Source organism: Triticum urartu, chromosome 4A (genome assembly GCF_056163025.1).
Source record: "Triticum urartu cultivar PI428250 chromosome 4A, HENAU_Tu73, whole genome shotgun sequence".
Lineage (NCBI taxonomy): Eukaryota > Viridiplantae > Streptophyta > Magnoliopsida > Poales > Poaceae > Triticum > Triticum urartu.
The window spans coordinates 551,400,987-551,428,574 of NC_141876.1; positions in this window are offsets into that span (position 1 = coordinate 551,400,987).

A 27,588-nucleotide genomic window follows, 5' to 3' on the forward strand; every position below is an offset into this window, starting at 1 on the left:
CCGCACACGGCTAAGACAAATGTCAACTTGTGTGTTCTAGGGTGCCCCCGACCCTCGTACATAAAGGAGCAAGGGGGGAGGCCGACCGGCCCTCATGGGGCGCGCCCCAAGTAGGATTCCTACTAGGAATAGGAATCCTATTCCTAGTAGGTTTCCAACAAGGGAAGAGAGGGGGAAGGAAGGAGAGGGAGAGAGGGAGAAGGAAAGAGAGGGGGGCGCCGCCCCCTCCTAGTCCAATTCGGACTCCTCAAGGGGGACGCGCGGCCAGCCCTAGGGCCCTCTCCTCTCTCTCTCTCTCTCACAAGGCCTATGTTGGCCCATTAGTTCCCCCGGGGGTTCCGATAACCCCCCGGCACTCCGGTATTTATCCGGTGACCCCCAAAACTCATCCGGTGTCCGAATAACATCGTCCAATATATCAATCTTTATGTATCAACCATTTCGAGACTCCTCGTCATGTCCATGATCACATACGGGACTCCGAAATATCTTCGGTACATCAAAACACATAAACTCATAATACCGATCGTCATTGAATGTTAAGCGTGCGGACCCTATGGGTTCGAGAACTATGTAGACATGACAGAGACTCATCTCTGGTCAATAACCAACAGCTGAACCTAGATGCTCATATTGGCTCCCACATATTCTATGAAGATCTTTATTGGTCAAACTGCATAACAACATACATTGTTCCTTTGTCATCGGTATGTTACTTGCCCGAGATTCGATCGTCGGTATCATCATACCTAGTTCAATATCGTTACGGGCAAGTCTCTTTACTCATTCCGTAATGCAACATCCCGAAACTAACTCATTACTCACATTGCTTGCAAGGTTTATAGTGATGTGCATTACCGAGAGGGCCCATAGATACCTCTCCGACAAGCAGAGTGACAAATCCTAATCTCGATCTATGCCAACTCAACAAACACCATCGGAGACACCTGTAGAGCATCTTTATAATCACCCAGTTACGTTGTGACGTTTGATAGCACACTAAGTGTTCCTCCGATATTCGGGGGTTGCATAATCTCATAGTCATAGGAACATGTATAAGTTATGAAGAAAGCAATAGCAAAAAACTAAACGATCATTATGCTAAGCTACCGGATGGGTCTTTTCCATCACATCATTCTCTAATGATGTGATCCCGTTCATCAAATGACAATACATATCCATGGCTAGGAAACTTAACCATCTTTGATTAACGAGCTAGTCAAGTAGAGGCATACTAGGGACACTCTGTTTGTCTATGTATTCACACATGTACTATGTTTCTGGTTAATACAATTCTAGCATGAATAATAAACATTTACCATGATACAAGGAAATATAAATAACAACTTTATTATTGCCTCTAGGACATATTTCCTTCAGGGACCTTTCAAAAGATCCAAAGACAAAAATTGAACAAAAGATACTGCGGTTGACTAATTTACAAAATGGGTTGAGGCAGAGCCGGTCAGCAAGTGTGACGCGGCAACATCGGTTCAATTCATCAAAAAGGTGATTTTATGTTTTCGCTACCCTCGCAGTATCATCATGGATAATGGTACCAATTTATCTAAAGGTGCTATGAAAGAATTTTGTCAACGTGAACATATTCATTTTGATGTGTCATTTGTGGCTTTCCCCCAATCCAATGGTCAAGCTGAAAGAGCCAATCAAGAAATCTTGAGAGGTATAAAACCCCAGCTTATGGTCCCTTTGTAGAGGACGCCAGGTTATTGGGTGGAGGAATTGCCCTTAGTGCTGTGGAGTATCAATACTACCCCAACAGATCTACGGGTTACATGCCTTTCTTCGTGGTTTATGGAGCAGAGGCGGTTCTCCCTAGTGACATCCATCACGATTCGTCCCATATGGCGGCTTATATTGAAGCTGATAATGAAAAAGCACGTCAGGATGCTCTTGACCTATTGGATGAGGAGTGTGACCTTGCGGCAGATCGTTCGGCGATTTACCAGCAAGGTCTGCGTCATTATCATAGCCGTCGGGTTAAAACCAGGACCTTTCAAGAAGGAGATTTGGTGCTCCGGCTCATCCAGGATCAAGTTGACATGCACAAGCTATCCCCACCTTGGGAAGGGCCCTTTGTGGTCAGCAAAAATCTGAACAACGGGTCATATTACCTTATTGACGTTCGAGACCACAAGGACTCATGCACATCGGAGGAGGAGACCCGCCGACCGTGGAATATTGCTCATCTTCGGCCTTATTACACCTGAGCCAACGGCTCTTGTGATGTACATACTTCTATCAATGTATATATTATGATTAGTATAATAAAGCTGGCATCCCTGATAATTCAGGGCTTCTGTCGTTTCATTTCTGAAAATATGAGTCTTTATTACCACTTCATAAGATCACTTGGGGGCTTCCTGCTCGTTGAGCATAGCTGTGACTACCCTCTTGATCCGGCTTGTACGCCTTGATTACAAAATACTTGGGGGACTCCTGCTCATTGAGCATAGTTGTGACTACCCTATTGATCCGGCTTGAACGCCGTTGCTACAACCCACTTGGGGGCTTGCTGCCCGGGTTAACGGAGCCAAAGAGAGTCTAGTGCAGAGCACAGCTCAAACATGGGCACCCTGCCTTAAACTGCCCAATATATATCAATTGGGGGCTCCCTGTTCATTGAGCATAGCTTTGATAACCCTTTTGATTGGCTTGAAACGCCAGGTGTATACACCAAAAATTTCAGTTGATCCTGCCTTGTACGTCTGCCACTCCGCCCAGGTAATCCTGGAATGACCCGCCGAACTCTTGCTAGTCAATCTTATTAAGACCCTGAACTTGTCAAAGTTAAAACGGCGGTTGGTCATGTGAGGCCCGGCTTACAGGTTTGAATGAAGGATTAATTTCATGGCTGTGTAGCCCATGAAAAGCACTCGGTGTTGATGCTTGGCCGCCTATGAAAGCCTTGATTTTTTTTATTTGTTTTGAACTTTGTTTATTGATATATGGTTTAACAATTTGGTTCGGGCCATGTTGCTTTGATCCTTATGATTCATATTTTAATTTATCCGGAGTTTTGATAACCCGAACTGGCTTTGGACGATTAAGTCACCAGTGTGTCATGATTATGCGCTTGGAGTTCTGCGCTCTAAGCTTTGGGATGATACCTTTTGCTGCCTATGGCATTGTAAGCCGGCAGTATGAATTTATGGATATGGCGATGTGTTATACGTCTTTGGGCTATTACCCTTACTGCATGTGGCATGATAAGCTGGCGGTATTAACAAATATTACAGGTATGTTATTTACTTGTTATGAATAAATGAGGTTTTGATAAACCCGCGCTGATTATGGACGATCTAGTTACTAGTGGATTTTCTATGGGGCATTATGACCCGCTCTGGAGTAAGCCTGTAACATCCCAAATTTTCAATTTGGAATGTTATACATTAGATCATCATTGCATATCATATTTTATTGCATTTTGGCTAGATCCTAGAAATTGTACGCAAATCAAGGACCCACGGAGAGAGTTGGGAATTTCGTTATTTTCATATTTGAGTTTTTTTTTCAAATTTTGAAAAAAGAGGATCATTTGATTTTAATTATTTTATCTTCAAGTATTTCTTTTATAAAAATAAAAGAGAGAGGATAAAATGACTTCCTCAAAATAAAGAAATATTGGAGATTTAATATTAAAATCAACTAAGATTTTTATTCGGATTTTTATTGCTATTTTATTTGAATTAGGAAAAAAATGTGTTTTTCAAAATTGCATTTTAGGCCCAAATAAATGTCACCTTGTCCGGCCTCATTTTAGAGGACGGGGAAAATTTATTTCGGGATTTTTGGAGTCCGTTTAGTATTTCTTTTCTTTCTTTTTCTCCACGTCGGAATTATTTAAAAAAAAAGTCAAACCAACTTCGGGCCGTACCCGGCCAGGAGACCTCAGGTCGTCCCTCTTATCAGCCGCCGCCCCGCACCCGGAGCCCACCAGCCGCGCCCCGCCCCAAACCCTAACCCTAACCGTCGCTGCCACCGCCGCCGCCGCTGCCGCCCCGCTAACGCTGCCGCGCTCGCCACCGCCCGGAGCCGCCGCTCGCGCCGCCGCCGACCACCACCGCCGCCCGCCGCCACCCTCGCCGGAGTCGTCGAGGTAGCCGCCGCCGCCGCGGTTTTCATTAGAAAACCGTCAGTTTTTTTTCAAAACCCTAGATCCGGTTCGGTTTATTTTTTTCCGGTTTAGTTATTTAGCGAACGCCCATCCGTACGTTCGTTTTAACGAACAGTTTTCACTGTTTAGTCGCAGACAGCGAACGTTCGTTCGTTAGCCTGTTCGTCAGTTTTTCTTTTTCTCGAATTTTCCGCGATTATTTTCGATCGTTATTTCTAATTCGATTTTCATTTTAGTATAACTTTTCGCTCGTTTATCAGAATCAGGCGATTCAAGCGCCTAGAGTTTCGTCTCGAAACCCTCTTTTTGTTTAGTCAACTTGAACAAGATTTTGCTACTATAAAATTTGACTTTTAGTCCAGATTAGTAATCGGAGCTTGTTTTCTTTCGCCGTTTGAGTTTTGTTGCTTCATTTGATTTGATTCTTTTTTTGCCAACCGGAGTTCTTAAGTTGAACTTTGTGGTTAGATATCTTATTTGAGTTTTACCCGTGCTCTTGCTTGATTGCTTATTGTATGTTTGCTTGTTTGCGATAGAGTACCCGGAGTGCGAAGCGTGCTACATCGAGTCTCTAGGTTTCACGGATCATCAACAAGGCAAATAACACTTTGATCATGCTTTTCATTACCCAGTTTTTATGCATTAGTTTCAACCCTCACACATTGCATGAGTAGGATTGATAACATGTGGGTATTGGGAAGTAGATGATGAGGTAGAACCTATCACCTATTTTATTATCAAACCTTTGGGAGTTACTTCTACGTTGCTTATATTGCCATGCTATGCTCGTAGACGTGGATTGGGTTTGACTGTATCCATGACAGATGTGAGAATTGTTAATTAATTGTTTAACTTAAGGTGGCAACTTAAATACACATCAGGGTGGATTGAGGCACCTGGGGTATCCAGTGATTGCATGTATTTTTTTGGAAATCCCGGGGTACCGTGTGATTTTTCCTATGGACCGCCTCCCAGGCTCAAAGGGATCATGAGATTATTCATACTAGAAACTTCCGTGTGCAGCCACATGCCATTATGGGCTCTGGCATAGTTGATTAAGTAGTGTGAACTCTTACAGTGGTAGACTAGCAAATGTAGGGGATGCAGGAGGTACTGTCTACCCATCATAAGGTGCTAACGCTTCTGAAAGACTGTGTCTCGGTCATCCGTTTCTCAAACACCATGTAGTGCGAGAAATCCAATGGAGGAGATCGAGTCTTGTGGGGAAAAGTGCACAAATCTCTACAGAGTGTACAAACTAATCATGGTTAGCCGTGTCCCTGGTTATGGACATCTTGAGTATCTGGTTCTTGGATTATCATGTTGATCTCATCACTCCGAATTAATTTTGTTGGGTTATTAATTACTTTTAATTGGGATTGAGATGGGGTTTACCATTCTCAATGTTTTCAACCAACTTTTTAGTTAAATAAAATATATTCCTTTGCAGTAGGGAAAAATGGCTTTTCGCAAAACCTATTAACCATACAGCCTCCATTAGCCATATATGCATGTGGTGATAGCATTATTCTGTTCATTACTCTCTTGTGTTACATTGCCAGCATATTCCATGTGCTGGCCCATTTTCGGGCTACAACGTATCATGTTGCAGACTTTTAAGACGACGAGTAAGGAGCCTTAGGTCGTGGTCTTTCACTCAGTGATGCCGTTGGAGTTGATGGACTCACTTTATCTTCCAAGCCTTCCGCTGTTATCGTATTAGATGGCCTTAAGCCATATTTATTATAATAAGTTCTCTTTTGAGACATTCGATGTAATAAGTGTGTGATTGCTACTCTGTTATAAATCCTCAAGTACTGTGCGTGTCAGCATTACTGATCCAGGGATGACAGTGATGCACAGAGACTCGACCGTTTGAGGTCTGGTCGCTACAAGATGGTATCAGAGCACGCGCTGACTGTAGGACACGACCACTAAGCCAAAGCCTTAGATCACTACTCTCTTCTCATTTCTGACTCCTCTCCATTTTCTACTCTTTAGGATGGAGGACGCAAGGAACAAGTTTGCACAACCGGATGAAGACACCCCTTTTGGACGCCACTTGAAGGAAGTCACTAAGTACCTGAACATTGGAATACCAAGCTTCACTGGGACTTACAACGCCACTTTACCAGAATAGGAGCGCTGGATGATTCAAGTTCAAGTTCCAGGAAGGACATTCATGCCAGTCACTAAGCCCATAGAGTTTTCCTTTGATGCACCAACCTAGAGTCTAGGCAAGAGTATGGCATCCCACATCACCATGGGAGAAGTTTACCACAAGGAGCTTAAGGATACTATCTACCAGATTTGTGGGCGCCGAGATGAGGAATGGGAGATGATCAGCACCAGGAAGGATAGATCAATTGCCGCTTTCATCCAGGAGTTAAACCAGCACATCCGCCGCCAGGAGAATCAGATGTGCGCTGGCATGATAGATTTGAGGAAGGCGATGACAAGGATCATGGAGCTTGAGGAAGAACTCAAGGCAACTCACGAAGATTATGAGGACCTGGAAAGGAAGCTAGGAGTATTCATGGGAGACCCCGCGCCAGGAGGAGAAGACGACGAACCCAAGGATATTCGTCCGGAGGACTACATCATCATCGACGACACCGACTCGGACCCCGACGATAGTGATGATGACTATGTTGATGAAGCTGGAGCAGATATCATAGAGTCTTCGACCGAACAATATTTTTAGTCGACCACCATATCAGTAGTAGTATTCCACCATGTAAATAGTATAGTCCAAGCACTTTGTAACGATAGTTCTAGACCGATTGTATGCCCTTGTTTGATTTTGATTGAGTGATATGATTGTGTTTGTCTCGTGTGCATATGGGTAGTGTTTTCCCCCTAGACCTCATTCTACTCTGTTTTCTCAGCTTTTCTAAAACCTCAGATGCCTCCGAGACGTGACCCCGGATTTACCTTTCCACGGGAACTCACTTAGTTGATCCAGCAGCAAAATAACCTGATGTAGTTGTTAGTTCAGAACCAAGGCAACAACAACAACAACCCACCACCACCACCCCCAGTTGACAATTTAGCCCGTTTTCTGAGGTTGCAGCCGCCGGTGTTTTCCAGTAGCACCGAGCCGATAGTTGCAGATGATTGGCTCCGCAGGATTGGAAGGGAGTTAACCATTGTAGGATGTACAGATGCTGAGAAGGTGCATTTTGCCGCACACCAATTGAATGGACCAGCAACCTCATGGTGGGAGAATTACACTGTCACCTATCCTATAGCCACTGTTACATGGGACCAGTTCCAGCAAGCTTTTCGCACTGCCCATGTTTCAGCAGGAGCCATGGCCATGAAGAAGCATGAGTTTCGCAACTTACACCAAGGAGGGCGCACTGCAGGCCAGTATGTGGATGAATTTAGTAAGCTAGCACGTTATGCCCCAGATGACGCCGCTACAGACGCAGCCAAGAAGGAAAAATTCCTGGAAGGACTGAATGATGAGCTGAGCATGCAGTTGATGGTGGCAAATTTCAATAACTACCAGGAGTTGGTGGATAGAGCTCTCATGCTTGAAGGGAAGCAGCAGCAGATTGACAGCTGCAAGAGGAAGTATGGACAAGGGAAGTATAATTCTGGAGCTCAGCAGAGACCCTGTTTCACCCCGAACTCGGGAGGACCTGTCCATAACCATGGAGGCCACACTCATAATGGAGGAAGTTCGCACAACCATAGTGGCCCCTGGAATGGGAATGGTAATGGAGGAAGCGGCGGACAGAACCGTTCCAACCCGGCAATGCCCGCCAAGAAAGATCTAAGCCACGTTACTTGCTACAAGTGCCAGAAGACTGGACATTACACCAATGAATGTCCTGAAGCCAAAAACAAAAATGGAAGCTCTGGGAAGAAGCCCAACCCTTTCACCAGGGGACAAGTGAACCACGTTAACGTGGATGAGGTTGAAGCCCAGTCTGCTGCAGTAATAGGTAAGTTTTTGGTTAAGTCATTTACTGCAGTCGTTCTTTCTGATACTGGTGCAGCGCATTCATACATATCAAGGGGATTCGTGGATAAGTTTAAACTGCCAACCCAAGCCCTTAGGTCACCCATGTTAGTAACCTCGCCAGGAGCAAAGTATATGGCTAGCCTATGGTGTGATCGGTTCCCATTAAGGATTGGTAACTATTTGTTCCCCTTGGACCTAATAGTATTGGAGTCACAAGGATTGGATGTGATATTAGGCATGGATTGGTTATAGAAGTATGGAGGGAACATTGACTGCGCCAGTAAGTCGATTTTTTCACCACCCCAGAAGGAAGAAGGATCAAGTATGTATCCCGGCATGTGCAGAATAGGACTCAAGTAAATTCCTTATCAGGAGTTGTCCAGGAGGAAGTACCAGTGGTGAGGGATTTTCTGGATGTATTCCCAGAAGATTTGCCAGGCATGCCACCGGATAGAGACATTGAGTTTTAAATTGAGCTTTTGCTAGGCACATGGCCAATATCTAAGAGACCGTACAGGATGCCCGCACAGGATTTGGAGGAAATTAAGAAGCAGATTAAGGAGTTACTGGATAAAGGTTATATTCGCCCAAGTTCGTCACCTTGGGGATCACCAGTACTTCTAGTGGAGAAGAAGGATGGATCGTTAAGGATGGTTGTTGATTATTGTGGATTGAATGAAGTAACGATCAAGAACAAGTACCCACTGCTGATGATCAACGATTTGTTTGACCAGCTGCAAGGAGCTAAGGTGTTTTCCAAGATCGATCTGCGATCAGGATACCACCAGTTGAAGATTCGAGAGCAGGATATACCTAAGACAGCTTTTACCACGAGGTACGTGCTATATGAGTATACCGTTATGTCATTTGGCCTGACTAACACACCTGCCTATTTCATGAACATGGTGAACAAGGTGTTTATGGAGTTTTTGGATAAGTTCACCGTGGTGTTCATTGATGATATTTTGGTTTACTCGAAGAATGAAGAAGAACATAAGGAGCACTTGCGTCTAGTACTTGGGAAGCTCAAAGAACATCAGTTATATGCCAAGTTCAACAAGTGTGAGTTTTGGTTGAAGGAAGTTGGATTCCTTGGACATGTTATATCCGGAGAAGGAATAGCGGTAGACCCCACCAAGGTGGTCACTATGACAAATTGGGAGTCGCCCACGACAGTTGGAGAGATCCGGAGTTTCCTTGGACTCGCAAGATACTACCGGAGGTTCATAGAGAATTTCTTGAAGATTGCAAAGCCCATGACAGAGTTGTTGAAGAAGGACACCAAATTCAAATGGACTAAGGAATGTGAGGCCAGTTTTCAGGAGTTGAAGAGACGCTTGGTTACATCATCAGTGTTGATTCTGCCAGATCAACGCAAGGATTAATAAGTGCATTGCGATGCTTCTCGTCAAGGACTTGGAGCCATACTTATGCAGGAGGGAAGAGTTGTTTCGTATGCCTCACGACAGCTTAAACCCCATGAGTTAAATTATGCTACGCATGATTTGGAGTTAGCAGCCGTAGTACATGCGTTGAAGACTTGGAGACATTTTCTCATCGAAAACCATTGTGAGGTATACACGGATCACAAGAGTTTGAAGTATATCTTCATGCAGAAGGAGTTGAATCTCAGGCAGAGGAGATGGTTGGAACTCATTAAGGATTATGATATGTAGTTGCACTATCATCCCGGAAAGGCTAACGTAGTAGCCGATGCATTGAGCCGCAAGAGTCATGTCAATACACTCATGACCAGAGAGTTACCCAAGGAGTTAGTAGAAGACCTTCGCGAGTTATGTTTATAGATAGTTTTGAGAGGTTATGTAGAAGCTTTGGAGATTCAGTCTACTTTGATGGATAAGATCAGAGAAGCTCAGAAGATGGACAAGGAGATTGCTGATATAAAGGAAAGAATGAGCAAATGAAAAGCCAAAGGATTTCTGGAGGATGAGCACGATACCCTATGGTTTGAGGACCGCGTATATGTGCCAAATGATCAGGAGATCAGGAAGTTAATTCTGCAAGTGGCCCATGATTCGCCATATTCGATTCACCCAGGAAATACCAAGATGTATTTGGATTTGAAGGATAGATTCTAGTGGACCGGAATGAAGAAGGATATTGCAGAGTATGTAGCAGTTTGTGATGTATGTCAGAGAGTGAAGGCAGAGCATCATAAGCTAGAAGGTGTTGCAACCATTGCCGATACCCGAATGGAAGTGGGATAATCTAGGCATGGATTTTATCACGGGATTACCCAGGACTCGTTCACGCTATGACTCGATATGGGTTGTAGTCGATCGTTTGACGAAAGTAGCTCATTTCATCCCAGTGAAGACCACTTGCACCAGTGCTAAGTTGGCAAAGATATACATAACCAGGATCATATGTCTACATGGAGTTCCGAGGACAATTGTATCAGATAGAGGAACCTAGTTTACCTCAAAGTTTTGGAATCAGTTGCATGAAACTTTGGGAACCAGGCTAGAGTTCAGCACAACTTTTCACCCGTAGACGGATGGACAAACCAAGAGAGTCAATCAGATTCTGGAATACATGTTGAGAGCTTGTGCACTAGATTATGGATCTAGTTGGGACGATAATTTGCCGTATGCACAGTTCTCTTATAACAACAGTTATCAAGCCAGTTTGAAGATGGCCCCTTTCGAAGCATTGTACGGAAGGAGGTGTAGAACACCGTTGCTGTGGGACGAAGTTGGAGACTGACAGTTATTTGGACCAGATTTGATTAAAGAGTCTGAAGAGGAGGTTAAGCTGATTCGTGATAGACTCAAGGTAGCCCAATCCAGGTAGAAGAGCTATGCGGATTCTAAACGCAAGGAGACAGTTTACAAATTTGGAGACAGAGTGTATCTTCGTGTATCTCCCCTTCGAGGAGTAAAGCGCTTTGGAGTTAAGGGAAAGTTAGCGTCACGTTTTGTGGGACCATACAAAGTTTTGGAACGTATGGGGGAAGTTTCTTACAAGTTGGAATTACCTGAAGGATTGTCAGGAGTTCACGATGTGTTCCATGTTTCTCAGTTGAAAAAGTGCCACGCAGAGATGGCTGATATTCCTGTGAGAGATACAGTGCCACTAGAAGCGATATTGTTGGATAGTGATTTGACATATGAGGAGAAACCAATAAAGATACTCGAGTTTGCTAGCCGAGTCACATGCAGCAAAGTTATCAAGTTTTGCAAGGTTCAGTGGAGCCACCATACCGAAGATGAAGCCACCTAGGAACGAGAGGAAGACCTACGGAAAGATCACCCTCACCTATTTTCTAGCCAACCCGAATCTCGAGGGCGAGATTCATCTTAAGGGGGGTAGGTTTGTAACATCCCAAATTTTCAATTTGGAATGTTATACATTAGATCATCATTGCATATCATATTTTATTGCATTTTGGCTAGATCCTAGAAATTCTACGCAACTCAAGGACCCACGGAGACAGTTGGGAATTTCGTTATTTTCATATTTGAGTTTTTCTCAAATTTTGAAAAAAGAGGATCATTTGATTTTAATTATTTTATCTTCAAGTATTTCTTTTATAAAAATAAAAGAGATAGGATAAAATGACTTCCTCAAAATAAAGAAATATTGGAGATTTAATATTAAAATCAAATAACATTTTTATTCGGAATTTTATTGCTATTTTATTTGAATTAGGAAAAAATGCGTTTTCCAAAATTGCATTTTAGGCCCAAATAAATGTTCACCTTGTCCGGCCTATTTTTAGAGGACGGGGAAATTTATTTCGGGATTTTTGGAGTCCGTTTAGTATTTCTTTTCTTTCTATTTCTGCATGTCGGAATTATTTAAAAAAGATTCAAACCGACTTCTGGCCGTACCCGGCCAAGAGACCTCGGGCCGGCCCACTTATAAGCCGCCGCCCCGCACCCGAGCCCACCAGCCGCGCCGCGCCCCAAACCCTAACCCTAACCGCCGCCGCCGCTACTGCCGTTGCCGCCCCACCGACGCCGCCGCCCCGCCGCCGCTGCTCGTCGCCGCCCCGCCGCCCGCCGTCGCCCCTTCGCCCGTCGCCGCCGACCACCACCGCCGCTGCGGTTTTCGTTAGAAAACCGTCGGTTTTTTTTGAAAACCCTAGATCCGTTTTTTAGATCCGGTTCGGTTTATTCTTTTTCCGGTTTAGTTATTTAGCGAACGCCCGTCCATACGTTTGTTTTAACGAACGATTTTCACCATTTAGTCGTAGACAGCAGACGTTCGTTCGTTAGCCTGTTTGTCAGTTTTTCCTTTTCTCGGATTTTTCACGATTATTTTCTATCATGAGTTAAATTATGCCACACATGATCTGGAGTTATCAGCCGTAGTGCATGCATTAAATACTTGGAGACATTTTCTCATTGGAAACCATTGTGAAGTGTACACGGATCACAAGAGTTTGAAGTACATTTTCACGCAGAAGGAGCTGAATCTTAGGCAAAGGAGATGGTTGGAGCTCATCAAGGATTATGATATGAGATTACATTATCATCCCGGAAAGGCTAACGTAGTAGCTGACGCATTGAGCCGTAAGAGCCATGTCAACACACTAATGTCGGGGGAATTATCGAAGGAGTTAGCCAAGGATCTTCGTGAGCTATGTTTGGAGATAGTTTCGAGAGGCTATGTAGCAGCATTGGAGATTCAGTCTACTTTGATGGATAAGATCAGAGAAGCTCAGAAGACTGACAAGGAGGTTGCCTCTATAAAGGAGAAGATGGGCAAAGGAAAAGTTAAAGGATTTCATGAGGATGAGCACGATACCCTATGGTTTGAAGACCGTGTTTATGTGCCCAATGACCCGGAGATCAGGAAGTTAATTCTGCAAGAGGCCCATGATTCACCATATTCGATTCACCCAGGAAATACCAAGATGTATTTCGATTTGAAGGATACTTTCTGGTGGACCGGAATGAAGAAGGATATTGCGGAGTATGTAGCAATTTGTGATGTATGTCAGAGAGTAAAGGCAGAGCATCAGAAACCAGCAGGATTGTTACATCCTTGCCAATACCCGAATGGAAGTGGGATAAGCTAGGCATGGATTTTATTACGGGATTGCCCAGAACTCGTTCAGGCTATGACTCGATTTGGGTTGTAGTCGATCGTTTGACAAAGGTAGCTCATTTCATCCCAGTGAAGACTACCTACACCAGTGCTAAGTTGGCAAAGATATACATGACCAGGATAGTATGTCTGCATGGAGTTCCAAGGAGTATTGTATAGATAGAGGAACCCAGTTTACCTCAAATTTCTGGAATCAGTTGCACGAAACTTTGGGTACCAGGCTAGAGTTCAGTACAGCTTTTCATCTGCAGATAGATGGACAGACCGAGAGAGTCAATCAGATTTTGGAGGATATGTTGAGAGCTTGCACGCTAGATTACGGATCTAGTTGGGACGACAATTTGCCATATGCAGAGTTTTCTTACAACAACAGTTATCAATCCAGTTTGAAGATGGCCCCTTTCGAAGCCTTGTATGGAAGGAGGTGCAGGACCCCATTGTCGTGAGATGAAGTTGGAGACCACAAGTTGTTTGGACCAGATTTGATTAAGGAGTCTGAACAGAAGGTGAGATTGATTCGCGATAGGCTCAAGGTAGCCCAGTCCAGGCAGAAGAGCTATGCATATTCTAAAGGCAAGCGGACAGTTTACGAAGTCGGAGACCGGGTTTATCTTCGAGTATCTCCACTTCGAGGAGTTAAGCGCTTTGGAGTTAAGGGAAAGTTAGCGCCACATTTTGTAGGACCATACAAGGTTTTGGAGCGTATGGGAGAAGTAGACTACAAGTTGGAATTGACCGAAGGATTGTCAAGAGTTCACGATGTATTCCACGCTTCCTAGTTGAAGAAGTGCCACGCAGAGATGGCAGATATACCGCTGAGAGATAAAGTGCCGCTGGAAGCGATTCAGTTGGACAGTGGTTTGACCTATGAGGAGAAACCAGTCAAGATTCTTGAGTATGTCAGCCGAGTCACACGCGGCAAGGTTATCAAGTTTTTGCAAAGTTCAATGGAGCCACCACACCGAGGATGAAGCCACCTGGGAACGAGAGGAAGATTTGCTGAAGGACCACCCTCACCTATTTTCTAGCCAACCCGAATCTCGAGGGCAAGATTCATCTTAAGGGGGGTAGGTTTGTTACATCCCAAATTTTCAATTTGGAATGTTATACATTAGATCATCAATGCATATCATATTTTTATTTGCTTCTGGCTTGATCCTAGAAATTCTACGCAACTCAAGGACCATCGGAGAGAGTTGGGGATTTCATGATTTTTCATATTTGAGTTTCCTCAAATTTTGAAAATAGGATCATTTGATTTTATTTATTTTATCTTCACTTATTTCTATTACAAAAATATGAGAGGGGGAATAAAATGACTTTCCCAAAATAAAGAAATATTGAGGATTCAATAATAAAATCAAATAAGATTTTATTTTGGAGTTATTTGCTATTTTATTTGAATTTAGGAAAAATGCGCGTTTTTCAAAATTGCATTTAGGCCCCAAATAAATGTTCATCCTGTTCGGCTTGATTTTAGAAGCCGGGGAAAAATTGTTTCAGGATTTTTGGAGTCCGTTTAGTATTTCTTTTATTTGTTTTTCTACACGTAATTATTTAAAAAAACGAAACTGACTTTGGGCCCTGTTCGGCCAGGACTCCGCCCGATCGGCCTTTATAAGCCGGGGACCCCAGCCCGGAACCTCCCAAACCCTAGCGCCCCAGCCCCGCCGCCCTAGCGCCGCCGCCGCCTCTAGCGCAGCCGCCGCCCTGCCACGCCGCCGCCGCCCCGTCGCCGCCCTGCCGCGCCGCCGCCGCCGCCGAGGTTGACCCGCCGCCGCCGCCGGTTTTTCCTAGAAAACCATTCAGTTGTCGCCGGTTTTCGATCGGTTTTTTAGATCCGTTTTTTAGATAGATCAGTTTTTTTTCTGGTTTAGCTTATTTAGCGAGCGTTCGCTCGTTCGTTCGTTGTGTTCATCGTTTATTTCCAGATAACGAACGTTCGTTCATTAATCTGTTCGTCATTTTTCTTTTTCTTGGATTTTTCCGCGATTATTTCTGATGGCGATTTCTGATTCGATTTTCGTTCTAGTATAACTTTTCGCTCGTTTATCGGAATCAGGCGATTCAAGCGCCTGGAGTTTCATCTCGAAAACCTCTTTCTGTTTAACCAACTCAAACAAGTTTTTGCCTCTGTAAAATTTGACTTAGATCCAGATTAGTAAATGAAGCTTGTTTCTTTAGCCGTTTGACTTTCGTTGCTTCGTTCGATTTGATTCTTTTTGCAAACCGGAGTTCTTAAGTTGAACTTTCTGGTTAGATCTCTTATTTAAGTTTTACCCGTGCATTAGATGAGTACTTATTGTATACTTATTTGTTTGCGATAGAGTACCCAGAGTGCGCCACTTGCTACTTCGAATCGCTAGGTTTCACGGTCATCAGCAAGGCAAGTAACACTTTGATCATACCTCCTACTACCCAATTTTTATTGCATTAGATCAATCCTCAAACATTGCATGATTAGGATCTAATTAAATTGTGGGTTGGGAAGTAGATGAGGTAGTACCTATTACCTATTTTATTATCAAACCCTTGGGAGTTACTGCTACGTTGCTTATATTGCCATGCTATGCTAGTAGACGTGGATTGGGTGAGTGTATCCATGACAGATGTGAGATTGTTAAATTAATGGTTTATTTAAGGTGGCAACTTAAACACACATCTGGGTGGATTGAGGCACCTGGGTATTCCAGCAATTGCCTGTTTTTCTTTATGGACCGCCACCCAGGCTCAAAGGGATCATGAGATCATTCATACTAGAAACTTCCGTGTGCAGCCACAAGCTACTATGGGCTCTAGCATAGTTGATTAAGTCGTGCGAACTCTTACAGTGGTAAACTAGCAAATGTAGGGGAAAGTAGGTGTAACGGTCTACCCGTTCGTAAGGTGCTAGCACTTCTGAAAGACTATGTCTCGGTCATCCGTTTCTCAAACACCATGTAGTGTCAGAATCCCAACGGAGGAGATCGAGTCTTGTGGGGAAAAGTGCGCAAACCTCTGCGGAGTGTATAAACTAATCATGGTTAGCCGTGTCCCCGGTTATGGACAGCTTGAGTATCAAGTACTTGGATTATCATGTGAATCTCATCATGTTACTCTAATTAATATTGTTGGGTTTTATATATATTATGCTTAATTGGGATTGAGAGGGTGTCTACACTCTCAATGTTTAACAACTACCATGATAGTTAAATAAAATTTATTCCTTTGCAGTAGGGAAACATTGGCTTTACGCAAAACTGTAACCATAGAGCTTTCCACCAGCCAAATATGCATGTAGTATAGTCTTATTCTTCCATTACTCTCTATGTGTTACTTTGCCAGCATATTCCATGTGCTGGCCCGTTTCGGGCTGCAACGTTCATGTTGCAGACTTTTTAGACAACGAGTAAGGTGCCTTTTGGTCGTGGTTCTATACTCAGTGATGCCGTTGGAGTTGATGGACTCACTTATCTTCCAAGCCTTTCGCTGTTATCATCATTAGATGGCCTTAAGCCATATTTATTGTAATAAGTTCTCTTTTGAGACATTCAATGTACTAAGTGTGTGATTGCTACTCTGTTATAATCCATTCAAGTACTGTGCGTGTCGGCATTACTAATCCAGGGATGACACTGAAGCGCAGAGATCAGACTATTTGAGGTCTGGTCGCTACATTTTTTTCCTCACTTGGGACAATGCTCTAGAAAATGATGATCATCACACTTCTATTTATTTACAACTCAATGATTACAACTCGATACTAGAACAAATATTACTCTATATGAATGCCTCCGGCGGTGTACCGGGATTGCGATGAATCAAGAGCGACATGTATGAAAAATTATGAACGGTGGCTTTGCCACAAATACGATGTCAACTACATGATCATGCAAAGCAATATGACAATGATGATGCGTGTCATAATAAACGGAACAGTGGAAAGTTGCATGGCAATATATCTCGGAATGGCTATGGAAATGCCATAATAGGTAGGTATGGTGACTGTTTTGAGGAAGATATAAGGAAGTTTATGTGTTACAGAGCGTATCATATCACGGGGTTTGGATGCACCGGCGAAGTTTGCGCCAACTCTCAATGTGAGAAAGGGCAATGCACGGTACCGAAGAGGCTAGCAAGGATGGAAGGGTGAGAGTGCGTATAATCCATGGACTCAACATTAGTCATAAAGAACTCACATACTTATTGCAAAAATCTACAAGTCATCAAAAACCTCGGCACTACGCGCATGCTCCTAGGGGGATAGATTGGTAGGAAAAGACCATCGCTCGTCCCCGACCGCCACTCATAAGGAGGACAATCAAATAACACCTCATGTTTCAAATTTGTTACACAACGTTTACCATGCGTGCATGCTACGGGACTTGCAAACTTCAACACAAGCATTTCTCAATTTCACAACTACTCAACTAGCACGACTTTGATATTGTTACCTCCATATCTCAAAACAATCATCAAGCATCAAACTTTTCTTAGTATTCAACACACTCATAAGAGAATTTTATTATTAATCTTATATACCTAGCATATTAGGATTTTAAGCAAATTACCATGCTATTTAAGACTCTCAAAATAATATAAGTGAAGCATGAGAGTTCTTCTATTTCTTCAAAATAAAACTACCACCATGCTCTAAAAGGTATAAGTGAAGCACTAGAGCAAAAAATACAAACTACTCCGAAAGATATAAGTGAAGATCAATGAGTAGTCGAATAATTATGCAACTATGTGAAGACTCTCTAACATTTAAGAATTTCAGATCTTGATACTTTATTCAAACATAAAGCAAAGCAAAATAAAATGACATTCTAAGAATGGCAAACATCATGTGAAGAAGAAAAATTAGGATCAACCGAAACTAACCGGTAGTTGTTGAAGAAGAAAGGTGGGATGCCAACCGGGGCATCGCCAAGCTTAGATGCTTGAGACTTCTTGAAATATTATCTTGGGATGCCTTGGGCATCCCAAAGCTTGAGCTTTTGTGTCTCCTTAATTCCTCTCATATCACGGTCTCCCTAAATCTCAAAAGCTTCATCCACACAAAACTCAACAAGGACTCGTGAGATAAGTTAGTATAAACCATTGCCAAAACCTTATCATACTCTACTGTAGCAAATCACTAAAATTATTATTAAACATTGCATACTAAATGCCTCTGCATATTTAATAGTCCTACCCTGAAATAGAATCATTAAAGAAGCAAACATATGCAAACAATGCAAACATAACGGCAATCTGCCTAAACAGGATAGTCTGTAAAGAATGCAGCAACATCCATACTTACCTAGCTCCAAAAATTATGAAAGAAAATTACCACTGTATTAAATTTATCAGATCTTAATATTCAAAAGGTTTCAACATTTTATCACATTCTGACTTTTCTAGGGAATTATTGCAACATCGGTAAACTTTCTGTTTTCAAACAGCAACATGTGGACTTCTAACATAGGCATAGTAAAGGCTATTAATGCCACTTTTATTGAAATAAAAGATGCAAAACATTGTTCTAAATAACATCAAGCAAATCCTAACAAAATAAATTGACACTCCAAGCAAAACACATATCATGTGGTAAATAAAAATATAGCTCCAAGTAAAGTTACCAATGAATGAGGACGAAAGAGGGGATGCCTTCCGGGGCATACCCAAGCTTAGGCTCTTGTCTATCCTTGAATATTACCTTGGGGTGCCTTGGGAATCCCCAAGCTTAGGATCTTGCCACTCCTTATTCCATAGTCCATCGAATACTTACCCAAAACTTGAAAACTTCATAACACAAAACTTAACAGAAAACTCGTAAGCTCCGTTAGTATAAGAAAATAAATCACCACTTCAAGGTACTGTAATGAACTAATTATTTATTTATATTGGTGTTAAACCTACTGTATTCCAACTTCTCTATGGTTTATGAACTATTTTACTAGCCATAGATTCATCAAAATAAGCAAACAACACACGAAAAACAGAATCTGTCAAAAACAGAACAGTCTGTAGTAATCTGTAACTAACGCAAAGTTCTGGAACCCCAAAAAATCTAAAATAAATTACTGGACGTTAGGAATTTATCTATTAATCATCTGCAAAAAGAATTAACTAAATAGCACTCTCCAACAAAAAATGGAAGCAATTCTCGTGAGCGCTAAAGTTTCTGTTTTTGACAGCATAATCAACAAGACTTTCCCCAAGTCTTCCCAAAGGTTCTACTTGGCACAAACACTAATTAAAAGCATAAAACCACATATAAACAGAGGCTATATAAATTATTTATTACTAAACAGGAACTAAAAGCAAGGAACTAAAATAAAATTGGGTTTCCTCCCAACAAGCGCTATCGTTTAACGCCCCTAGCTAGACATGATGATTTCGACGATGCTCACATAAAAGATAAGAATTGAAACATAAAGTGAGCATCATGAAGAATATTACTAGCACATTTAAGTCTAACATACTTCCTATGAATAGGGATTTTTTGAGCAAACAACTTATGGGAACAATAATCAACTTGCATAGGAGGGCAAAACAAGCATAACTTCGAAACTTTAAGCACATAGAGAGGAAACTTGATATTATTGCAATTCCTACAAGCATATATTCCTCCATCATAATAATTTTCAGTAGCATCATGAATGAATTCAACAATATAACCAACACTTAAAGCATTCTTTTCATGATCTACAAGCAAAGAAAATTTACTACTCTCCACATAAGCAAAATTCTTCTCATGAATAATAGTGGGAGCAAACTCAACAAAATAACTATCATGTGATTGAAAATTAAGATCAAGATGACAAGTTTCATGGTTATCATTATTCTTTAAAGCATACGTGTCATCACAATAATCATCATAGATAGGAGGCATGCTTTCATCATAATAAATTTGCTCATTAAAGCTTGGGGGACAAAAAATATCATCTTCATCAAACATAACTTCCCCAAGCTTGTGGCTTTGCATATCATTAGCATCATGGATATTCAAGGAATTCATACTAACAACATTTCAATCATGCTCATCATTCAAATATTTAGTGCCAAACATTTTATAGATTTCTTCTTCTAGCACTTGAGCACAATTATCCTTTCCATCATACTTACAAAAGATATTAAAAAGGTGAAGCGTATGAGACAAACTCAATTCCATTTTTTATAAACTAAACTAGTGACAAAACAAGAAACTAAAAGACTCAATTGCAAGATCTAAAGATATACCTTCAAGCACTCACCTCCCTAGCAACGGCACCAGAAAAGAGCTTGATGTCTACTACACAACCTTCTTCTTGTAGACGTTGTTGGGCCTCCAAGTGCAGAGGTTTGTAGGACAGTAGCAAATTTCCCTCAAGTGGATGACCTAAGGTTTATCAATCCGTAGGAGGCGTAGGATGAAGATGGTCTCTCTCAAGCAACCCTGCAACCAAATAACAAAGAGTCTCTTGTGTCCCCAACACACCCAATACAATGGTAAATTGTATAGGTGCACTAGTTCGGCGAAGAGATGGTGATACAAGTGCAATATGGATGGTAGATAAAGGTATTTGTAATCTGAAATTATAAAAACAGCAAGGTAACTAATGATAAAAGTGAGAGTAAACGGTATTGCAATGCGTTGAAACAAGGCCTAGGGTTCATACTTTCGTAGTGTAAGTTCCCTCAACAATGATAACATATTTGGATCACATAACTATCCCTCAACATGCAACAAAGAGTCACTCCAAAGTCACTAATAGCGGAGAACGAAATAAGAGATTATGGTAGGGTACGAAACCACCTCAAAGTTATTCTTTCCAATCAATCCGTTGGGCTATTCCTATAGGTGTCACAAACAGCCCTAGAGTTCGTACTAGAATAACACCTTAAGACACACATCAACCAAAACCCTAATGTCACCTAGATACTCCAATGTCACCTCAAGTATCCGTGGGTATGATTATACGATATGCATCACACAATCTCAGATTCATCTATTCAACCAACACAAAGGACCTCAAAGAGTGCCCCAAAGATCTATCGGAGAATCACGATGAAAACGTGTGCCAGCCCCTATGCATAGGTTCATGGGCGGAACCCGCAAGTTGATCACCAAAACATACATCAAGTGAATCACGTGGTATCCCATTGTCACCACAGATACGCACGTCAAGACATACATCAAGTGTTCTCAAATCTTTAAAGACTCAATCCGATAAGATTACTTCAAGGGGAAAACTCAATTCATTACAAGAGAGTAGAGGGGGGAAGAAACATCATAGGATCCAAATATAATAGAAAAGCTCGCGATACATCAAGATCGTACCATCTCAAGAACACGAGAGAGAGAGAGAGATCAAACACATAGCTACTGGTACATACCCTCAGCCCCGAGGGAGAACTACTCCCTCCTCGTCATGAAGAGCACCGGGATGATGAAGATGGCCGCCGGAGAAGGATTCCCCCTCCGGCAGGGTGCCGGAACGGGTCTAGATTGGCTTTCGGTGGCTACAGAGGCTTCTGGTGGCAGAACTCCCAATCTATTGTGTTCTTCGGAAGTTTTAGGGTATATGGAGATATATAGGTGGAAGAAGTACTTCAGGGGGGCCACAAGGGGCCCACGAGGCTGGAGGGCGCGCCCTCCTACCTCGTGGCCTCCTCGAAACTTCCCTTACATGCACTTCAAGTCTTCTGGGCTTCTTTCCTTCCAAAAATGGGTTCCGTGAAGTTTCAGGTCAATTGGACTCTGTTTGGTTTTCCTTTTCTTCGAAACCCTAAAACAAGGTAAAAACAGAAACTAGCACTGGGCTCTGGGTTAATAGGTTAGTCCCAAAAATGATGTAAAAGTGTATAATAAAGCCCATAAACATCCAAAACAGTAGATAATATAGCATGGAGCAATCAAAAATTATATATACGTTGAAGACGTATCAGGGGCGAGGCGGGAGGTGAGGAGGAGGTAGTTCATGTGCTCGGTGCGCTTGCGGATGGCGTTCTCAGCATGGATCTGGGCGCCGTCGGCGTTGGCCTTCTCGATGGCCTTCTTCACCTTAAGCTTCTGTCATTCAACATATAAACATATATAAGTAAAGTACACTAATTCTAGAAGAGAAAACACAAAGCAATAAAGGATAAATGGACCATTTACCCACAATTTTTTTCCTGCTTCAAACATCTATAGTCCAGCCACTGATGTCTTAAGCATGTGTTGTTGGTATGACCACACATGAGAATCAACTTCAGAGAATAAAAATCACATTTGCTCAAATTTGCTCAAATTATGCAAGAAAAGTAAGGGCCCTTGTTCTCCCACTTTCCGAGAACTAAATGAGTACATGAGCAGCAGCTATATAGGACTGATGATGCATGTACTACCTGGGAAAGAGCCACCACCAGCAGCTTGTTATAGTAGCAGGGTCAGTGAACTTTCCAAAAATGGATTCAGCAAATGCATAGTGAGTTCACTTGTTAATTGGCTAGTTGAGTTCTATTGATAACCTACAGAGCAACTAAAACTATGCTGCTATATATAGACACGCAGCGTAGATGAGAAAAATGGAAGACATGAATTTGATGCTATCTTGAAAGTAAAAAAGAACTATATTTATCACAACTTTGAAAAGTAACTAAATAGTGCAATGGTATAATATTTGATACGACAACCAGGAAGTGGTACAATACAAATGCTGATTAGCCAAATTACAAAAGAGTTCCCAAACATTTGGTGCTCACAATTAGAACTTAAGAATCATTGGTGAATTACTAGTGCAATACAGAGATGCTGAAAACATACCCAAATGCGCAGGGATCTAGTTCAGCAGACCAACAATGTGTAAGGCAAGACCATGGCGGGGATCTACTTCTCCCATAGCAGAGTCCCTTTGGACCCGATTAGCTCCCCGCGCAAGCAGCTTCCGGATGCAATCCAAGTCCCCGTTGTGAGCCGCCAAATGCACAGGGTGAGGGGGCGCCATGACCCTGATGATCAGCCGGAGGTTGCTTCTCACCACACAAGTACCTGCACGTATCACTTGTTGGAGTTAGTTCTTTTCAATTAATAAATTCTGTTAGTTGAACAAGACATGCTCATCCATGGTGCATTCCAAAAATACATGTATAAATCATTGCCTGAACCATACATGTACGTATCTCTCTCTTTCTCTCTGAAATTGAATTGCCCTCTTTCTTTTTTCCTCTGTTCCATACATGTACTCACATGTTAAGTGAAACCCAAGGCACTCCAAGCTACAGGGACATGTTCAGATTGGAGTAGCCCCTAACTGTGGCAAACTAAACTAACTGATTGGATTGATTGGAACTTAAAAGGCCTGCGGGGGGCGATGAGCGATACTATTTCATAATTATGCTCATAAGTATTAAAACTAAGCAGCACTCCCTTAGAACAGACGATATGCAGATGGGGGGAAGCAGAGTTGGCCATATTCAAAAATGAAAAAAATAGTAAATGGTCTACCTACAATATTATCCTTCTAGCATGAACATGTGAGTACATACTAAGTAGCATCAGCACAAGATAAACATAAATGACACTCAAAAAAGGAAGAGTATGTACATTACAAGGAACAGTTGTCTGCACTGACAACAGAAGCTATGCTCACAAATTTATATTGTTGGTACAGGAAATGTGCCAGACATCATATAAGCATACACAATTACACACATGATACTTAGATCACAACTGATTTCCAAAGCTAATTAATAAAGGAAGTCACATTTCTACTGTAGCAATAGCAAAAGGTGACTGATTTATCATGCAAAACCCAGTTTCACGTGCTAAACATCAAGCATTACAAACAGAGAAAATAAATACTGATGCTATGACCACCTTGACCAGAAAGGCCACCACCTGGTGTCCACAGCTAGACAACAAGGCGGAGAATCACAAACTTAGAATTATGAAGGGAAACCTCCAGGCATAACAGGGTGGCAGACAAAATTCCGCACAATAATACTGGTACTGACAATGTACTGTTGTCACACATATGTGTGGCATATGCTTCAAAACTATGGTCAAATAACCATGCACATCTGATAGTTCCAGTGAAAAGAATATATGCAAATTGAGTCACCTGAGTGTAGATACACTGCATAACATCTGCATGGATCCAATTTGCAGGTCATTCCGACAACTGGCAGAGAACCAAAATAAAGATGACAGAATAAGTTGAAACTTGAAAAGTTGAATAATCCCCAATACTCAGCATCCCTTGAATGCAACCAACCCTCCATGTACAATTCAGGTTCAGACATGATTATATATATAATGACCAAAGTAAACTCTGCAGAAAACATACTTGTCCCACCGATCCTAAACTCCAGGAAGTGACCCAACAAATCTAGCGGGGCAGTGAGATGTGCAGAGACGATGGAACCTTCTTGAGCGCGAGGCGCTGCAGCTTGGGCAGGTCCTCCTCAAGGAGTTTGACCTTGGCGCGGCGGATCTCGGTGTTGAGTGTGATGACCGTGTCCCGGTTCTTCTCCTGCTTCGCCGCCTCCACTTTATGCAACCAAACTGATCAGATTCAGACCAGGGCAGCGGGGGTAGGGGAAGAAAGTAGGTTACCTCGACGCACTGGGAGATCTCGGCATCGACGGAGCCGTAGAGGCGGGCGAGCGCGTGGAGGGTGGGGCGTCACGAGGATACGACGGTGGAGAGGAAGGGGAAGGAATCGAGAGGAGTGGGGACGGAGTGGCGATGCGGTGATGAAGGGTGCGGGTGAGGATGGTGGCAAGCTCCGCCCGTTGGAGTTGGCGGCAGTGATCTGGCCTCGCCATCGTCGGAAGTGGTGGATCCCAGTGAAGTTAGGGGTGGCGGCCGATACCCTAGCTAGCCACAGGGGGTGGTGGAAGGCGGGAGCGATGATTCTAGCCATAGGGAAGGGAAGGGGAGGGTGCAGACCAGTGGCGAGGGGAGAGGTGGGTGGCGGAGGCAAGGGAAGAAGTGGGCGACAGAAGGAAGGGGAGGACGGGGCGGCGGCGGAGGGATCTGGATCGGGGAGAGGAGTGGGGGAGGGATCTGGATCGGCTAGGGTTCACGCGCGCGCGCGTGTGTGTGTGTGAGAGGCTGCACTGGGTAGGATCGACGGATGGATTGATGTATGGATGGACGGATGGACGGATGTTTGCCACGTCATCGATCCATGTCACAATGGATTCCACCAATCAAAATTCAGCCTATGTTACTCTTATAGTTTTTATCCTCTTTTTTAGGGCAAACATTCAACATATTAACCACTTATGGTTTGTTAAAATGAAATAATATTGTGCAGATGTGTGTATCATGATGACAAACAATGTTGATCTCGGGAGTTTTCATTTTCATTGCACAAAAAATCCGTTTTCTATTTTTCGAGTGTCCGAAATGAGTTTTTGTGAAGGACCTACCATATATTTGCTGCAAAATTTTACCAACTCAATTTTCTAAAATACTAGGACATATTTAATGCACAATTTACCAAATGGTTGGGTGTCAAAAGTTTTGATCCACCTCTCGTGAAAAAGACAAATTTCCACCGATTTAGTTAGAAGCGGGTCAAATTTGAACTGTAGCTACCTCGTAGTTTGTTTATTTTTTCAAAAATCATTTCTAGGTACATAAGTATCTATTTAATTAGAGAAACATCAAAAGTTTTCTAAGATTCAACATCTAGCTAGGAACGGTCATTCCCGCTGTTTTGACCGCATTTTGAAACGGGCATAAAAAATTCAAAAAAAAATCAAAAAATTGGAAAAGTTTCGCATTATGTCATTACATCTGACCAAGTTTCCAGGAAAAATAATAAACTTGTAACACGGCAATTATTTTAAATAAGTGTTCTCAGAAATGAGCTATCAAGTGTGAAGATGCATCGCTTTCAACCCAAATGCTCAATCTTATCGCCACATTCATGACATAGTTTGTTTAAATGATCTTATATTGTGCATAAGGGTGCATGTAGGAATGGCAAACAATGTTGCCTAAGGGGGTTTTCATTTTCTTTGGATGAAAAATCAATTTTCCATTTTCTGAGTGCCCAAAATGAATTTTTTTTGTGAAGGACCTACCATATATTTGTTGTAAAATTGTACCAAATAAATTTTCTAAAATATTAGGTCATACTTAATGCACAATTGACAAAATCGTTGGGTGTAAAACGTTTTGATCCACCTCTCGTGAGACTGACAAATTTCCGCCGATTCAATAGGAAATGGGTCAAATTTGAACTGCAGCTGCCTCATAGTTTGATCTTTATTTTTCCCAAAAATCATTTTTTGGTACATAAGTATCTATTTAATCACATAAACACCAAAAGTTTTCCAAGATCCAACCACTAGCTAGGAACGGTCATTCCCGCCGTTTTGAACGCATTTTGAAACAGGCATAAAAAATAAAAAAATAAAAAAATTGGAAAACCTTCGCATTGTGTCATTATATGTGACCAAATCACTAGAAAAATAATAAACTTGTAATACGACAATTGTTTTCAAAAAGTGCTCTCAGAAATGAGCTATCATGTGTGAAGATTCATGCTTTCAAGCGAGATGATCAATCTTATGGCCACATTCATGGCATAGTTTGTTCAAATGATCCCATATTGTGCACAAGGATGCATCTTGGAATGACAAACAATGTTGCCTAAGGGAGTTTTCATTTTCTTTGGACAAAAAATCACCAAATGGTTTCATGTAAAAAAGTTTCCATACACCTCTCGTGAAATTGACAAAAAAATCACTAGTTCCTCAATTTCAAACAAAGTTTAATATTTTTATTTTTTTTGAAAAACCTAGAAAATATTTGTTGCAATGTGGAACAACACCATTTTCAATACATATTTAACATTTTGGAGTGCAAGTTTAACATTTTTTGAAAACTTGGTCAACATTTAATAAAAAATGTTTAACATTTTTTTTCAATGCTTCGATTAACATTTTTAAAATACATGATAAACCAATTAGTATACATTATATATTTTTGTATAAAAATTTTCGTATACATGAGAAGTTGAAAAAACCATCAAAATTAAAAACCTTAGTGTTGTGTCACATTTGTCACATAGTTACTAAAAAAATTACCAACTTGGAAATGATGATTTTTTTGAAATTTACGATCATTTCTGTGAACTTTTTTATGAAAAAATCATGAACATTTTTTGAATTCAAAAATTTTGGGTCAAATTCACAAGCATTATTTCAATACGCAAACATTTCTTCAAAATCATGAACTTCTTTTAGTCTGCGTACATTCTATGATTTCACATACATTTTTCTAACAAATTCATTTTTTATGTTTGAAACTTTTTTGAAAACCCGAATTATTTAAAAGAATAAGAAATTAAACAATTTTTTTAATAATAAGCATACATTTCAGACCTAAAAACGCCTACTAATAGGCTATGGGCCGTGAGCCCACTCGGCGGACCGTTGTGTTAATGTAAAAAAG